The following is an 18,473-nucleotide window of genomic DNA, read 5'->3' as shown; positions in this document are numbered from 1 at the left end:
AGCAGACGATAAAAGTTGTTGGCAGTTTCTTATTTATTAACTAACTTCAAAATAGTTAATTTTCGTAAAAAAAGGATATAACGACGAAATACATTTGCCGAAACCCGGGATCGAACCAGGGACCTTTAGATCTTCAGTCTAAAGCTCTCCCAAATGAGCTATTTCGGCTTCTTTTGACCGTTTCTTAATTGTTCTGATCAAACGAAAACAAGGCGAAAGCCGTGGTAAGCAGACGATAAAAGTTGTTGGCAGTTTCTTATTTATTAACTATCCTCAAAATAGTTAATTTTCTTAAAAAAAGGATATAACAACGAAATACATTTACCGAAACCCGGGATCGAACCAGGGACCTTTAGATCTTCAGTCTAACGCTCTCCCAACTGAGCTATTTCGGCTTCTTTTGACCATTTCTTAATTGTTCTTATCAAACCAAAAGAAGTGGAACGCCGTGGTAAGCAGAAGATAAAAGTTGTTGCCAGTTTCTTATTTATTAACTAACTGCAAAATTGTTAATATTCGTAAAAAAAGGATATAACGACGAAATACATTTGCCGAAACCCGGGATCGAACCAGGGACCTTTAGATCTTCAGTCTAACGCTCTCCCAAATGAGCTATTTCGGCTTCTTTTGACCGTTTCTTAATTGTTCTGATCAAACGAAAACAAGGCGAAAGCCGTGGTAAGCAGACGATAAAAGTTGTTGGCAGTTTCTTATTTATTAACTAACTTCAAAATAGTTAATTTTCGTAAAAAAAGGATATAACGACGAAATACATTTGCCGAAACCCGGGATCGAAACAGGGACCTTTAGATCTTCAGTCTCCCAAATGAGCTATTTCGGCTTCTTTTAACCTTTTCTTAATTGTTCTGATCAAACGAAAACAAGGCGAAAGCCGTGGTAAGCAGACGATAAACGTTGTTTGCAGTTTCTTATTTATTAACTAACCTCAAAATAGTTAATTTTCGTAAAAAAAGGATATAACGACGAAATACATTTGCCGAAACCCGGGATCGAACCGGGGACCTTCAGATCTTCAGTCTAACGCTGTCCCAACTGAGATATTTCGGCTTCTTTTGACCATTTCTTAATTGTTCTTATCAAACCAAAAGAAGTGGAACGCCGTGGTAAGCAGAAGATAAAAGTTGTTGCCAGTTTCTTATTTATTAACTAACTGCAAAATTGTTAATATTCGTAAAAAAAGGATATAACGACGAAATACATTTGCCGAAACCCGGGATCGAACCAGGGACCTTTAGATCTTCAGTCTAACGCTCTCCCAAATGAGCTATTTCGGCTTCTTTTGACCGTTTCTTAATTGTTCTGATCAAACGAAAACAAGGCGAAAGCCGTGGTAAGCAGACGATAAAAGTTGTTGGCAGTTTCTTATTTATTAACTAACCTCAAAATAGTTAATTTTCGTAAAAAAAGATATAACGACGAAATACATTTGCCGAAACCCGGGATCGAACCAGGGACCTTTAGATCTTCAGTCTAACGCTCTCCCAACTGAGCTATTTCGGCTTCTTTTGACCATTTCTTAATTGTTCTTATCAAACCAAAAGAAGTGTAACGCCGTGGTAAGCAGAAGATAAAAGTTGTTGCCAGTTTCTTATTTATTAACTAACTTCAAAATAGTTAATTTTCGTAAAAAAGGATATAACGACGAAATAAATTTGCAGAAACCCGGGTTCGAACCAGGGACCTTTAGATCTTCAGTCTAACGCTCTCCCAAATGACCTATTTCGGCTTCTTTTGACCGTTTCTTAATTGTTCTGATCAAACGAAAACAAGGCGAAAGCCGTGGTAAGCAGACGATAAAAGTTGTTGGCAGTTTCTTATTTATTAACTAACCTCAAAATAGTTAATTTTCGTAAAAAAAGGATATAACAACGAAATACATTTACCGAAACCCGGGATCGAACCATGGGCCTTTAGATCTTCAATCTAACGCTCTCCCAACTGAGCTATTTCGGCTTCTTTTGACCATTTCTTAATTGTTCTTATCAAACCAAAAGAAGTGGAACGCCGTGGTAAGCAGAAGATAAAAGTTGTTGCCAGTTTCTTATTTATTAACTAACTGCAAAATTGTTAATATTCGTAAAAAAAGGATATAACGACGAAATACATTTGCCGAAACCCGGGATCGAACCAGGGACCTTTAGATCTTCAGTCTAACGCTCTCCCAAATGAGCTATTTCGGCTTCTTTTGACCGTTTCTTAATTGTTCTGATCAAACGAAAACAAGGCGAAAGCCGTGGTAAGCAGACGATAAAAGTTGTTGGCAGTTTCTTATTTATTAACTAACTTCAAAATAGTTAATTTTCGTAAAAAAAGGATATAACGACGAAATACATTTGCCGAAACCCGGGATCGAAACAGGGACCTTTAGATCTTCAGTCTCCCAAATGAGCTATTTCGGCTTCTTTTAACCTTTTCTTAATTGTTCTGATCAAACGAAAACAAGGCGAAAGCCGTGGTAAGCAGACGATAAAAGTTGTTGGCAGTTTCTTATTTATTAACTAACCTCAAAATAGTTAATTTTCGTAAAAAAAGATATAACGACGAAATACATTTGCCGAAACCCGGGATCGAACCAGGGACCTTTAGATCTTCAGTCTAACGCTCTCCCAACTGAGCTATTTCGGCTTCTTTTGACCGTTTCTTAATTGTTCTGATCAAACGAAAACAAGGCGAAAGCCGTGGTAAGCAGACGATAAAAGTTGTTGGCAGTTTCTTATTTATTAACTAACCTCAAAATAGTTAATTTTCGTAAAAAAAGGATATAACGAAGAAATAGATTTGCCGAAACCCGGGATCGAACCAGGGACCTTTAGATGTTCAGTCTAACGCTCTCCCAACTGAGCTATTTCGGCTTCTTTTGACCATTTCTTAATTGTTCTTATCAAACCAAAAGAAGTGGAACGCCGTGGTAAGCAGAAGATAAAAGTTTTTGCCAGTTTCTTATTTATTAACTAACTGCAAAATAGTTAATTTTCGTAAAAAAAGGATATAACGACGAAATACATTTGCCGAAACTCGGGATCGAACCAGGGACCTTTAGATCTTTAGTCTAACGCTCTCCTAACTGAGCTATTTCGGCTTCTTTTGACCATTTCTTAATTGTTCTTATCAAACGAAAAGAAGTGGAACACCGTGGTAAGCAGAAGATAAAAGTTGTTGCCAGTTTCTTATTTAATAACTGACTTCAAAATAGTTAATTTTCGTAAAAAAAGATATAACGACGAAATACATTTGCCGAAACCCGGGATCGAACCAGGGACCTTTAGATCTTCAGTCTAACGCTCTCCCAACTGAGCTATTTCGGCTTCTTTTGATCGTTTCTTAATTGTTCTGATCAAACGAAACAAGGCGAAAGCCGTGGTAAGCAGACGATAAAAGTTGTTGGCAGTTTCTTATTTATTAACTAACCTCAAAATAGTTTATTTTCGTAAAAAAAGATATAACGACGAAGTACATTTGCCGAAACCCGGGATCGAACCAGGGACCTTTAGATCTTCAGTCTAACGCTCTCCCAACTGAGCTATTTCGGCTTCTGTTGACCATTTCTTAATTGTTCTTATCAAACCAAAAGAAGTGGAACGCCGTGGTAAGCAGACGATAAAAGTTGTTGGCAGTTTCTTATTTATTAACTAACCTCAAAATAGTTAATTTTCGTAAAAAAAGGATATAACGACGAAATACATTTGCCGAAACCCGGGATCGAACCAAGGACCTTTAGATCTTCAGTCTAACGCTCTCCCAACTGAGCTATTTCGGCTTCTTTTGACCGTTTCTTAATTGTTCTTGTCAAACGAAAACAAGTCGAAAAATCTAATCGGACGATAATAGTTGTTGGCAATTTGCCTCTTTCTTATTGAATATATAAGAATGTTCCCATGTATATATATATTGTTTTTTTTTAATATTTAACCTTCCTTGTGTATTCACAAAATTTAGTTTCTAAGATTATGCAATTCGGGAATAAGAGCTATGGAATCTTCCTCATCACACCGTTAACCAAAATTTAAATTTTCATTGAGAATTACGATAGAAACACTTTCAAATTCATTAAAAACAAAAATTCGAATTCAGGAAATGGCGTTTTAGTATGAATGGTATAATGTTGGGTGGACCTCGAAAAAATGTATGTTAGGTCCTCCGTGCACCAAACTAAAACTAATTAGCAAGGTCGTGGAAAGTTACTTGGGGGCCCTGATGCAAATGTGGGATTGGGGCCTCCTTTATTTATGTTGAGGGTTTAATGGCTCCGTCGCATCTCCCATTTGCATGGCCCTGGTAACTAAGATTGGTTAACCCGAAAAGATAATGCTTCCAGATGCGAAAGGTATCCCTCTTTCTTGTTCAGTAAATCTGGTAACTTTAATGTGTTACTTAAACAAACTTGTCGAATGGAAACATTGTGTTCAAAAACATTTTTAAATAACGTAACAATGATACAAAGATGAAACCCGCGGTTCAGTTCAGAGGTTTGTTCTGGTCAGATTCAAATTTAATAGTAAGTAAGAAAAGTATAGTTTGCCAAAATCGGAGATCGACCCAGGGACCTTTAGATCTTTATTATAACTCTCTCCCAACTCAGCTATTTCGGCATCCATTGCAAATTTTTAATCGTTCTTACCAAACGAAAAGAAATGGTGAGCAGACGATAACAGTTGTTGGCAGTTTGGTTGTTGGCAGAGTGTCTTGTTAAAAATATAAGAATCTTCCTTTTTTTTTTTTTTTTTTATTTTTTTTTTAATATTCACCCTGGTTCTGTATTCGCGAAGGATACTTTCTGAAATTATTATGATTGTGCAATACGCATATAAGGTCATGGAATCATCACCATAATCGCTCCTTTTTTCAAAATTAAAATTTTAAGCATTTTCTAATTTCCTGCGACATGATTCTGAGAATGAGGTCGATTGGGTCATTTCTGTCTCTAATTTTAATCACTGCAAACTGTGCAGGTCCCCGTCCAGGGAGTGCATGTACTGCAACATTTGCATGGGTTGGAACCGACCAGATAGCTTATTCTTATTATTACTAGCCATATAGTGCAAGGAAGCATGAGGCTTAAGCTGCACCAGCTAGAATAAATTTCCGAGTTACCCTGAGAGAGAGAGAGAGAGAGAGAGAGAGAGAAGTAGAAGGAAATCACCAAGAAAGATAAGAATGATGATATCCAGCTCAGGACCCTGGGTGTGCCAAGCCCATACTCGTCAGATATGAGCCCCTTTAACCCGTTTGAAGTGGTCTGAAGGACTGGGTTGGCCCTAAGGCTTGGGACTGGCAGTTAGCAATTAGCAGACTGTGGTTAGCCCAGAATTCTGGTTCAGAAGTAAGACCATCCGTTATTTTGCAAAGATGAGTCTTCTTTCGTGAATGATGGTAGAAATAAGTCTGATGTTTGGGTGGTCCTTAGCGATGGGCACTTTAATACGAATGCTATAATGCAGAGAGGACCTCGGAACAATTTAGGATCTGCGAACACCAAACGAAGGGTTGGGGAACACCAGAAGATGACGCTGGTGAATGCAAATGGTAATCCCCTTTTTGGTTCAGTAAATCTCGTCACTTTAATGTGTTACTTGAATAAACTTATCGAATGGAAACATTTTGTTCAAAAATATTGTTAAATAAGGTAATAATGATACAAAGATGGAAACCGCGGTTCAGTTTAAAAGATTTGTTCTGGTCAGATTCAGATTTAATGGTATTAAGAAAAGTGTAAAACGGGAGTGTGCCGAAACCCGGGATCGAACCAGGGACCTTTAGATCTTCAGTCTAACGCTCTCCCAACTGAGCTATTTCGGCGCCTGTTATCGTAGTCTTAATCATTCTTTTCAAACAAAAACAAATTGAAAGGCATGATAAACAGACGATAACAGTTGCTGGCAGTTTGCCAGTTTTTTATTGAAAATATAAGATTATTATTATTTTTTTTTAATATTCACTCTGCCCTCTGTATTAGTGAACGATACATTCTGAAATTATCGCGGATAGCGTAATACGAGAATAAGGTCACGGGATCATCATCGTCACTCCTTTTTTCCAAAATTAAAAATTTCATTTAGAATTATTCGTGAATTTTAGATATAGCATTGCCCTCATGGGTAGCATTGGTAGAATTGCCATTCTCCCCCACATCGGGTGGAAAAGACCTCAGTTCGAGTCCCGTCGATGACGTGAGGAATTTGTATGTGTATTTTTCACAACGTGGCTGAGTTAGTGGGTCTCAGGCGAGGGTAGCGTGGTTTTTCTCCAGGAAACTCGTGTTTTCCGTCCAGCAAATAGAAAATAACATGGATGCTCCTAAAACCCAACAACAACAACATAGAGCATTGTCAAGTACGAAGAGTTTTAAGGAAGCATCAGTGTGAACTGTATGTGTTCTCTTGCCCATTAGGTTAGGTGTGTGTTAAGCATCAAAGCAACTAAGGCTATGAGGCTTCAATATATCATGCCTGTAATTGTGTGCGTTCTTTAGTCAGTTTGCCAGACAAAAGATATGGGTTTCTGTGAGAAAAAGCTGCGGATACTGCTTGAGGTCTACTAACTCGGTCATGGTTTCAAAAAAAAAATTCTTTATAATTTAAATTAGTCTCCTGCAAGTAGATGACTATTGGATTATATTGGGAGATTGAATCATGCAGATCATTAGTATTTCGGCGAAAACATCTGCAGTTCCATTGGAGGATGTGCTGCATAATTTGTTTTTGAAGGAGGAAGTTGAATCTGTCTACTTTTTATGAGCTGTTTTTTATGCCAGCCATATTTACCTTTTTTTGTAATAATAGGGCATCCAGAATCCTTATCCCTGTTGCTTGCTTCAGCATTTGAAACAATAGAGCATCCAGTCTCCATGATGTCTTCTTCATGGATATCAAATGTAATTTCTTTTTCGTTGATGAGCTAACATTTGTCATAGTCATTGTTCATACTGTTTTGGTTTGCTTGTATCAATTCACCAGCATCTGACCTTTGTTTTCTCTGTTTCGAATGCTAGAAGATGGATGGTGGCTCTAAAACACAGATCAAGGCCATTCTGAAATTGATATATCCGGTGAGACTAACACCTCTTTTGGGTTATACGGTCTGGTTCTCACTTTTTGATAGGTAACTTTATTTTAGATAATACATTCTACAATGATTAGAATGATATTTTTCTAGTTTCAAAGATCACATACGTTAGAGAAGGCGGGATGCTCACACTTGCAATTAGAAAAATTTTGGAGATATGCAGTATATTACCCATCTTATGGGGATGTATTGTCGAATATGGCAGTTTAGGTCTCCTGATTTAACTGAGGTTGGTAATTCGACGAACTAAAAATCATAAAAATGGCATAACATGTTGGATCTAGGTTACCATCTTTTCGGATCATGATTAGTTTTGCTTATGTGACGCTATGATCTTGTAACCAATAAACTATTTCCTCTTATGAACAAATTAACAGGTCTCATTCACTTAAACTCCATTGGAGGGAAAGTTTAGCTGGCATGTAAAAAAAAAATGGGATTCCACTAAAACACGAAAGCTTAATAAAAGTGCTGAATGTTTCTTGTGAACAGCTGTCCTGTCTGGCTGACAGGACAGCTCATGTCAATGATATACAGTAATTTTGCTAGCAGGGATAAGGAGGTGATTATCCCATTGTAAAAGGCAATGGTTGGGCAGCATCTTGAGCACTGTATACAGGTCTGGAGGCCTCACTTTAGGAAGGATGTAGAACTGCTGGACCAGGCGCAGAGAGGGCAACCAGATTGGTGAAGGGAACAAATGGATGCTCCTACTTAGAAATGCCTGGGAGATCTGGTTGTGGTGTTTAAGGTCTTTAACGGATTGAGAAAACTTAAGATAATGGCATTCTTCATCTTGCTGATAATACACACATGAGGGAGCATAAATTCAACTTGAAGAAGGATGTTTGCAGGATAGATGTGGAAAAGTTAGCCTTTATTCAACGGGTAGTTGATTGTTAGAACAAACTTCCATCTGATGTTGTGGAAATAGATAGTTTTAATAAATTCAAGGAAGAACTAGATCAACTATTGGAGGGAATGAACAGATGATATGCGAAACTTGTTTTTTGTGGCTGATGCTGTATAAGTATAAGCTTGCTTTCTGTCCATCATTTTCCACTAATACTCGTCTCTATGAATAGATCATTTGTCTTCGCGGGTAGCACAGTTGTTTCAGTCATCTTCTCACTGTTCTCCCTCGCCATGTGAAGAAGACTCGTGTTCGAATTCCGTCAGTAACGCTAGGAAGGTTTATAGTTTTCTTTTTTCACTCCGTGGCTAAGTTAATCGGTCTCAGGCAATGATAATAAGATTCCTTCCCCTACCCACCCGGAATCTCTATGTTTTCTTTCAGCGAACAGACAAGCCGACCAGAGAACACACTGTAAATGAATAATTCTCGGGTGGGCCTAATATAACAGTTTATCAGATCACCTCACTGCATTTGAGGATGACTCGCATCCCATTTTTGGTGAGTTTGCTCCATTTGTTAAACATTGTTGTATGAAGAAAGGAGTGTCTGTTGTCTGGTTGCTAGAGAGCACATGATCAAAAATGCTGAAGGTTCCTGATTATTCAAGTCTGCTTAAAATGTCTTTGGGAAAGAGAAGTCGAAACTGAAAGAAAAAAAAAACGATAAAAGTCCCTCCCGTTGACACGAAATTCGAATCCGCGCATTTTCCATGTAGTCACAAATCTCTTGAAACTGTGCTAATATCTTTTTAATTTCATTTTTCTATTTTTTTAATACCTTTACATCATGCTAGTATGGAAATAATATTTTCTTTAAACATACACCAGACAGAAGCAGAAAAGAAAGTCCACAGGAGGTGATTCTGCAAGAAAAACTGATTACAAATTGCCTTTCTTGGAATTTTATAATATTGGCATTGCTAATATTAGGGTGCCCAAGAAAAATCCAGGAGGTAAATATGACATCAACCCTTTGTTTTTTTATAGATAACTCCCGAAAAGATCTCTATTTTTCACCTTCAGAATTCATTTTGTCCCGGTTTTCATCCCGGAAAATATGGTCGCCCTACAATGGCTGTATATCAAACCACGTTTTTTTTTTTTAAAAAGAGCACATATAAAAAGAGCATATCAATAGCTTGTAGACAAAATAAATGTTTGAAATGTTTACAAATTTTTAACAATTTTCCAAAATCATAACTGACATTCGATTACCACATTTTCAACTACATATGGTTTGGAAAGGAAAGAACAAGAAGGAGAGAGAGAGGGAGAGAGAGACATGTTAATAGGCAGAGTAATTAAGTTAGTGAGTCAGCAGGTCAACAACGCCGACCGGCCGTCGCGAAGGAAACCCACTTGCTTAATCCCGCGTTTGTCGTTGTGTCCCATTTTTGTAATGGGAAAATTATGCGAATGGAAGACGAACGGAGAATTCCAGAGTTTCATATGACTTATCCACCAAAATGGTGGATAACCTCAAAGGATATATGCTTTACATGAACTCTGCGTATTGAATATAAGAATATTTTAATGTTGAATGATAAATAAACCGAATATTATTATATATTAGAATTCTTGGATATTGCTATTTAGGATATGATAGCGAGACCTAGTTCTACAAAAGCCAGTGGCAAAGCTATTTCCAGTAATTTGCAATTGGCAGTATTGCAGTATTTCCAGTTTGTTAGAACAGCGCATAATTAAAATGTGCGAGGCGAGGTGCACGGTTACCCCCCGTCTAGACCCGGACCTGTAAAAATTGCAATATAAATATAATATTTTGTACATGTAACTTTTGCCTTGCTGTTTAAAACATTATGGATAAGGAGGTGATTACCCCTTTGTATAAGATCAGGCCACACCTTGAGTACTGATACAAGTCTGGAGGCCTCATTTTAGGAAGAATATAGACTTTCTAGAAGGACAACAAGATTGGTGAGGGGAAACAAAAGGGTGCTCTTCCCAAGAAAGGCTTAAGTTCTGCAAATTACAACGTCTGAAGACTATGCACCTGCGAGGTGATCTGATCGAGGTGTATAAGGCCTTGGATGGTTTGAGCCGGCTCAATGCTGATGGGATACTTCCTCTTGCTCAGATTACGAACCTGAGAGGCATAGATTCAAACTGAGGAAAGACCGTTGTAGAATAGATGTGCGGAAAATTGCCTTTAGCCAGCGGGTAGTTGATTGCTGGAACAAACTTTCATCTGTCGTTGTGGAAGTTGATAGCTGAAATAAATTCAAGGAAGAACTGGACAAACTTTTGGAGCGAATGGTTGGGTGAAATGGGAAGGTTTTTTTTCCTTCTTTTTGGCTGATGCTGTATAAGCTTTCTTTCTTGTATCATATGCTAATCATATGCCTATGCTAATTAGTTCTAGAAGCACTGGCCCCCACGGAAGACAATGTAATTATCTTAAATAGGTAATAGGTAATTATGATAACCCCAGGGCCTCACATCTGGGGAGTATGGCTTGGCACACCCAGGATCCTGAGCTGGATATCATCATTCTTCTTTTTCTTGGTGATTCCCTTTTACTTCCCACTCTCTTTCTCTCTTAGAGTAACTCGGGAATTGTTTTTTGGGTGGTGCAGCATAAGCCTCAGTACCCTGAGAGAGAAGTAGGAGGGAATCACTAAAAAAGGAAAGAATGGTGATATCCAGCTCAGGACCCTGGGTATGCCAAGCCCATACTCATCAGAATGTTTAAAGAAATAAAATAAACGTTCATGGGCATGGATAATATTTAACTCACAATGGGTGGATGGAGGCGAGTGGTGATTTAGAGTTATTGTGCAAAACCAGTGAAATCATGTGAATGGTTAGTTGTATTGTATTGGTGCCTGAGACCCCTCTTAAAACAATAAAAAGTTATGGATAATCCGATCGAAATATAACAATTATATTTAACTTAAATCAAATTAAATAAAAATTAAATAAATACACTCGATTTATATATAATTAACTGTATAATTAATTAATATACTGAATTAATTAATATAATTAAGTATAATAATTAATTATCGACTTTATGTTTGTTATGATAGAAGCCAATTCCATTAGCATAATTATTTTTTTATTAATATCCTATTATTAATCTTTTATCAATATCCTAACCGGTCAATTAATTTTATTTATTTAATTAGATAATAATTTCTTGTATTAATTTTATTCGTTGGTTGATTTTCGCTTTTACATCTCTAGGGCACTATGTATGGTAGAGTGGCCAGTTAAAAAAAACAAAAAAAAAAACAGTACACACTTGTCATGTGACTTGGACACAGTATTCTAAGTGCGGTCTTACAATTGCCTTACCCAATGGAATTATGACCCCCCCCCCCACTAGAATGAAATGTCCGATAAATCATCGATGGAATATCATGGACTTTCCTTGCAGCCTGCCTACACTGCTCGAACTTCATGTTCGAGCGTATCGTAACTCTGAAGTCTCTCTCTCTTCCCCTACACTTTTTAATTCAACTCCTGCAAGGGTACAAGTTATTTTGGGGTTATTGTTTCCTATAAGACCTTGCATTTTACTGCATTAGAACATCTCTGACCATTTCTGTATCCTGAAGAAGTGCTCCTTGGAACAAATCATCATAATCTACTCTCCCGAACTTCACATCATCTGGAAATTTTTAATCTTTCCCTTTATCACTTCGTCAATGCCATTTTATAAAAATCAAAAACAACAGTGGTCCGAGTACCAATCCTTGAGAAACCCCTTTTCATATCAGCCCAAAATGAAGAGTCTCGGCGACTCTGCAGTCCATCTAAAAATGTTCCAACTTATATAGTAACTGCTCGCGCAGGACTAAGTGAAGTGTTTTGTATAAATCCAAATAGCAATATTGAAATTATTTCCTGCATTCGGCTCAGACGTAACTGGATTGGTTAAACATGGAAGAATCATTCTAAGCGTTGCAATAAAGATTCGTCTATGATTTTCCCTTTTCAAAATCGTACTGTTTCCTTTAGAATTCCATTTTTATCTAATGAGCCTGTATTGCACTCTTAATCATTGCCTCCATGGTTGTCTTCCCTGTCTCTGAAATCCAACTGAGGGGTCTGTAGTTATTCACTTCACTCTTCGAACTGCATTTGGGATACATTGACACTTCTCCAGTCCTGAAAAAAGCTTAATGATTCAATGCGGTCTCTTGTCGCTCATCCAAAATTATTGGCTATAGGCCAGAATGCTTACTTTCCTTAAGACTCAAAAAAAAGTTTTTATGAAAAACAATGATCTGTAATTTCAAATTCGTTAATTTCATGCTTTTAATTCTCACCTGCACATCCTGTCGTCCTCAATGTAAAGAGATTTTCTGTGTAAAGATCGATGCAAAGCACCTCTTAAATTCATCAGCAACATCATCTGGTTATACAAGACTTTCCAGGGCTCATTACGGTGGACCAGTCTGATTCATTCAAATTGAACCTCTTCTTTGTAATTATATACCCTGTTCGATGCTTTATTAGCTAGAGATTTCTCATAATCAGCTTTTGCCAGCTTACTCCTTTCTGTGGTACCATTACAGATCAGTTCGGAACTGTTTTAAACTTCAGTACTTCCATCGCTCTGTAACTTTTCGATACCATCTTTTTCTGCACTGTTAAACTGACCAGCACATTATTCATCCATCTTGGCATCATCTTCGTGCTACATTTCGCTAATGGTATTTACAAGTATCCATGTCTTTTGTGAGTATCGTTTTAAAGGTATTCTAATTCTTATGTATTCCCATTTTCCGTGAGCATTCTCCCCAGTTGATAGAAGCCGGGTAGGATCCTAAACTGTCATAGTCTCCTTTCATGAAATTAAAACCAATTTCTTTGCCTTTAACAACTGCGACCTATCTCCCCATCATCCAAATTTGGACTCTGCAGTTGAGTTGGTCCTGCACTATCAGCCTTATCATTCATCTAGTTCTGGGGCAAAGATCGGGTAAAGTAAACTCTTTCTGCCAGTATTTTCTTTAGCATGCTGATGCAAATTATAATCATCTAGTTTATTTTAAAATTTTGTGCCTCAAAGTAAATTTCCTTTTCATTTTCTCCAATTAATAAGGAGAAAATTGAAATCATCCGTATTAAGACATTTATCCTTGATCGCCTATTTCAAATTCCTGTAGAGACTCTGATCATAATCTTCACCATCTTCTGGTCTATAGAATACTTCCACTCCAATTAAAAGTTTGTTTCCAGCTAATTCACATTATACAGATTCTATATTAGCATGTAGAACTTCTACATTTGTGAAAGCTTTCCTCTTGCTCAGAGTGCTTTAAGACCATTCTTAAGGGTTTAGTTAAACTGCTATCTTGTCTATCCTTCTAACCTTTCTATCTTGTCTATACTTCCACCCCTTTTATCTTGTCTATCCTTCAAACCCTTCTATCTTGTCCATCCTTCCTAAATACACTCATCATCCACAATTTTTGGATGCTACCATGTTTCCCTTAGTCCTATTATTATACCAGCGTTAGTTGTCTAAATGGGAGTTCGAATTCACTTATTTATTGTGAACACTCCAGACATTTCCATAGACACGGTTAAGACTAAGTGCTCGTGTATAATTTGCTACCCTGACAAACCTTTATTTAACTTCGTTTCCCCTACAATTAGCTTCCGTCAGATTGAAACACCGCTACCATTAGCACGTCATCCCAATATCGCTGTTGCAGCAACAAAGAACTGTTGAGATGTATGCAAGATAAACGCGCATCTATATTACTCCTTTCCCACTAACTAGCAGTTTAACTAAACCTTTAAGGTCTCCTCAATGATATTGGCAAAAACCCTTGCATCACCTTAGTTGAAATGTACTTCGTCTCTACAAAATTGGTTCCTTCTGCTTACAAGTAGCGGCAATGTTGATAAAATACCCCCACCCCTCAAAGCCTTACAAAGTCCCTCAAGTCGTTAATCCACAAGGTTTTCAACATATAATCCTTCCTGTTGTATCGGGACAGAATTACACAGGTATACACATTCTGTCCAAAACTCGTGGCATATTTTCAGCACTGTCCTATAATTATCCAACAAATCGTCAGCCACTTCGTATGCTTGTTGTTGTTGTAATTCTGGCTTCACCAGAAATTTTTCTGGTAAAGCCAGAAAAAATTTGTTATGCTGGTGCGCCATATAATAACGATGAAATGAAGAGACAGTGAGCAACTATGGACAGGTATAAGGGACACTTATAGGGGATTGTGTAAGAATTACCAAAAAGGTCACATTACAGAAGTCGATACAAGATGCTCGAAAATATGGTCACATAACATCAGTACAGCGTGTGATCTCCTACAACTGCTAAACTGGACTGACAGCCGTGAACCATGCTCGATATAACGGTTTCAATAAGATTCTGTGGCAACAAATCACATTCTTCCACCAGCACAGACCTTGGATCACCATGTGAGCGAGGAGTTGGCTGTCGGAGTGCAATGCGACGCCCAAGGACGCCCCACACATGTTCGATCAGATTTAAGGGTGATAATCGTGCTAGGCACGGAAACCATTGGATATCTTCAGTTTCAAGATATTCTCTCTACAAAAATTCCTCCACCGCGTGAGCTCTATGTGCAGTGGCAATGTCGAGCATGAAAAGAAAATCTCACTCCTAAAAGGTCGCACATAGGGTTCGAGGATCTGTTCTCGATACATCTGCTCAGTTAGAGACCCCCTGTGCCTCTGCGTGGTACCTCCCATCAAAAACATGAAGAGGGATGGCCTTTGGTTATTAATCCGTCCCACACGAGATCAGCGTCTCCACAGTAAGTGTCTCTTTCTCTGATGTTGGAGGGGATGGTATCGCATTATTCGTTGTCTCCAGATGAAATATCGTCTAGAATCTGGTTGGAGGCTGAAACGGGACTCCTCAGAGAACAGCACCAATTTTGTCCCACTTCATCGCAAGCTGCACGAGTTACAGCACATTTTCTACGTGTTCTGTTCATTTTGTCAAGCAGTGTATTTCGTTGAATGAACAGAAAATAACAGTGAATATTTAAAGGACAATGAATGCACAAGCCGAAAGTGAAGGCATTGATGAAATTTTAATTGTTGCTCAACATGGGAAATGATCCCTTCTGATTGCAATACAAGTCGTCGTTGTTGTTGTTGTTGTTGTTGTAATAGGGTTTTAGGAGCATAAGGACATATTGCTCCGTGTATACTGTCTGTAAATTGCATAACAAGCATATCAGGTCAGCACATTTAGTAAAAGAGGTGACTGACCAATCTAGAACACATTGTCCCCATTGATATCCATTTCAATAATTCGATTTTCTGCTTGCTAGACGATAACCCATGCTTCCCTTGCCTGAGACCGACTAACTCAGCGAGGTTGCGAAAAAGACACATAAAAATTCCTCTTCCATGGAACTCGAATCCAGGTCTTTTCCACCTGCTGTGGGGAGTACGGTCATTCTACCAACTGTGCTATCCACCAGGGCGCAATACAGATCATACAGTGATGCAGCATGCTGTCGACAAGGCTATTAAGATGCCCAGGGGGTAACGATGATCAGTGAAGTACGAGAGAACTTAAGTTTCAGTAAAGGTGAGTGAGGTAAAGGAGGTGATTGAAAGCTGGTGAAATATCTACCAAGGGACCCAATTCATGCTCTGTAGAAATGATGTCAGGAGACCACCTTAGTTGCGATGGATTAACACTGAGTAGTGACTTTATTTCATGACGTGGAGCGCTCTTTCATTATTAGCAGTTGGCGCAGCCGCACCGTGTGAGTGTCTCGGAAACAGCAATCATGCTGGGGTTTCACGTGAGGATTGTGTCTCGAGTATATTGAGATTGGTCAAATAATGAAATAGTGTCCAACCAGAAAGGCTACAATCAGTCAGCCAAAAGGGAATTTCAGAATGCACTAGTATCTTCTCACAGATTGGGGTTTTCCGGCGTACGACCAAACTGTGTTCCATCCATGTCAGCAATATACAAAACAAGGAAGGCGGTGATTATACAAACTGAGATGCCCACGAGGGCGGTAAGTCCTGAAGTACATACATTGAAAGACTACGTTAAGGTGGATCACGTCCTTGGACAGTGTCATCCTTGTACAGAAGTGTGCATAGCTGTGTATTAACTAATAAACACCAAGTGGCAAGCATTTCTTGGCATTATTCACCCACTGTATGATGAACTTTCATTTCAGCTACTGTCCATCAAGGTGGCGTGGTGCGTATGGACTCTGAAGGCAGCAAGCTATGCAAACGGTCAAGAATCGGTGGCAGAACCCGTGGAGAATGCCTTTGTCATGTGGAAGGCTCTTCAAGTGAATTACGATTCTTGTGCTGATGACAGTTTCGTCTTCGTGATCATACACCCCGATTTTGATTTGTATCCTGTTTTTAGTGAAAGAACATGATATGCACAGGACAGAACCATTAACCTGCACGATGTATAGAAAATTCTAACACGATCCCAAACATTTACCATCAGTATTTGGATTGGACTAAGTGTCAGATCTAACTAAGTACAAACCGTTCAGTGGAACGAAGGTAATGACAATAAAGGGGCGTGATTAATCCCTAGTTACGACGCCGGACCACCAATGTGATGAAGATGGCAAAACCATCTTCATCACTTAGTCCAATCCAAATACCATCAGTATTTGGATTGGACTAAGTATCAGATCTAACTAAGTAGAAACCGTTCAGTGGAATGAAGGTAATAACAATAAAGGGCGTGATTAATCCGTTACGACGCCGGATCACCAATGTGATGAAGATGGCAAATAGAAATATTGAACCTATTGCTTCCAGTGTGGTGCAGGATAAAGTCACTCGCGTTCAAGGCATTGGGCAGAGGAATCGGTTCGAAAGTTGGAGACAGTCTCCCGGGGAAGACAGTGGAAAGAAAATGGCGCTGTTCATTGTATGTCTACCACAAGGAAGAGAAAGACCGCCCAACCCAACCAAGTGGAATGGTTTCCTGAGCAACTGAGCTAGTGACCACACAGAAAAGAAGAAAAAACCAACGCATGAATTAGCACAGTTAAATGAATATGTTCATCATGCGAGCATGCTACGCAGTAAACAATCGACAGTGTACATGATGAAACTGCACACCAAGTGGTTGTAACAGTTCTACAGTGTTCAGGTCACCAAAAAGTCTAAAACCGTTGAATGAACAGTGAATAGTAGGGCACAGTAAATAGTAAATATCAGACCAGATACGGACCATCGTCAGGAAGAACCTCATAGTGCCTGCATTCTTGGAAAAAGCCAGGCAGGATGTAAGCGACCAACTACAAAGAACATAGAATGCAGATACAACCGAACCAGAACTAGAGAAGAAACAAAAAGTGCAAGAAATACAATTCAGAGCAGCCGAAGTGGAAACAGATGAGATCATGATACCCAGAATAGAAAAAGAGTGGGACCAGATCCTAGCGGAATTCAAGGAAATGAACCCCACAAAAACCCATAACACACTGAAGCAGAGACCCAATAAAATCCTGTGGCAAGTCACAGACCATCTAAATCCGAATAATACTAGATTACCTCAATAAAACGAAGAAACACACGATGCCATCTGCACATCCATTTACTGTGCAGCTGTAGCAGCCTTCAGGATGAACGGAATCGAAAACAGAAAACAAAACGCAAAAACAAAGAACCACAGTCTGGGAGATAACCTAAGAAGGAAAAGAGGCCAACTGACCTAATGCCAACAGGATAAAAGAAGTGAGAAGCTGATCAGAAAAAAATGAAGACCATTCTCAAAAAAAGACAACATCCACACAGCAAACAAGAGGCTTATAATCAGAGGAATTAACAATATCTGGACACCCTTAAGTAGGACCGCCTTGCACTCAAGGAGAGAATTCGCTGATACAGAGAGAGTGCCCAGAGGAAAACATACAACTGTATATTTGATGAAAACCAGAACGCCTTCTACAGGAACATTGGACAAGAGGAAAAGGAGGGCAATGTATATTGCCCTCCTTCCATACCAGAAGTCACTTAAGTAGTCGTGCAGTAACATCTGGAGCAGCGAAGTGGCTCCATAACGACCGTGCCCATCGATAGACCTACAACGGAAGAAAACTGAGGACATACAAGAGGTAATAGAATTGGATATTTAGGAGAAAGAAGTACGACAGTCGATCCAGAAGTCCCACAAATGTGAACCCCAGAGATAGATAACGCCCATAATTATTGATACAAGAAGTTCAGCTGCAGACACGGGTACATAGAGGAACAATTAACCCAGATGACAAGGCACCCAGCCCATCTCATAGTCTTTGACTCAAGAAATCGCTTATCTGAAGGGTCAGGATAAAGACACCTCAGACCCGGTGAAGTACAAATCGATCACCTGTCTGTCAACAATGTACAAGATGCATGTACATCATTCCTGACCAGCTGCATTATCAAGAGGATATCAGACTATTTAGAGAGCCAGAATATCATGGCCAAACAGCAAAAGGAATGTAAGTAGATGA

General features: G+C 38.8%; 6 non-coding genes across 6 annotated transcripts; all 6 read right to left on the bottom strand.

Annotated features, from left to right (window-relative positions):
• Window positions 1-1,448: 1,448 nt before the first annotated feature.
• Window positions 1,449-1,521, bottom strand: TRNAF-GAA (transfer RNA phenylalanine (anticodon GAA)). The gene has a single exon. It is a non-coding gene; the product is annotated as a tRNA-Phe (tRNA).
• A 1,052-nt stretch (window positions 1,522-2,573) lies between these two features.
• On the bottom strand, window positions 2,574-2,646 carry TRNAF-GAA (transfer RNA phenylalanine (anticodon GAA)). Its single transcript has one exon. It is a non-coding gene; the product is annotated as a tRNA-Phe (tRNA).
• Window positions 2,647-3,027: 381 nt separating this feature from the next.
• TRNAF-AAA (transfer RNA phenylalanine (anticodon AAA)) lies at window positions 3,028-3,100 on the bottom strand. Its single transcript has one exon. It is a non-coding gene; the product is annotated as a tRNA-Phe (tRNA).
• Window positions 3,101-3,253: 153 nt separating this feature from the next.
• TRNAF-GAA (transfer RNA phenylalanine (anticodon GAA)) lies at window positions 3,254-3,326 on the bottom strand. Its single transcript has one exon. It is a non-coding gene; the product is annotated as a tRNA-Phe (tRNA).
• A 152-nt stretch (window positions 3,327-3,478) lies between these two features.
• On the bottom strand, window positions 3,479-3,551 carry TRNAF-GAA (transfer RNA phenylalanine (anticodon GAA)). The gene has a single exon. It is a non-coding gene; the product is annotated as a tRNA-Phe (tRNA).
• Window positions 3,552-5,744: 2,193 nt separating this feature from the next.
• On the bottom strand, window positions 5,745-5,817 carry TRNAF-GAA (transfer RNA phenylalanine (anticodon GAA)). The gene has a single exon. It is a non-coding gene; the product is annotated as a tRNA-Phe (tRNA).
• Window positions 5,818-18,473: the final 12,656 nt, after the last annotated feature.

This window comes from Mastigoproctus giganteus, chromosome 6 (assembly GCF_048544385.1).
Source record: "Mastigoproctus giganteus isolate SK-2022 chromosome 6, ASM4854438v1, whole genome shotgun sequence".
Lineage (NCBI taxonomy): Eukaryota > Metazoa > Arthropoda > Arachnida > Uropygi > Thelyphonidae > Mastigoproctus > Mastigoproctus giganteus.
The sequence above is the reverse complement of the archived record's forward strand: the minus strand, read 5'-3'. Positions and strand labels throughout refer to the sequence as shown.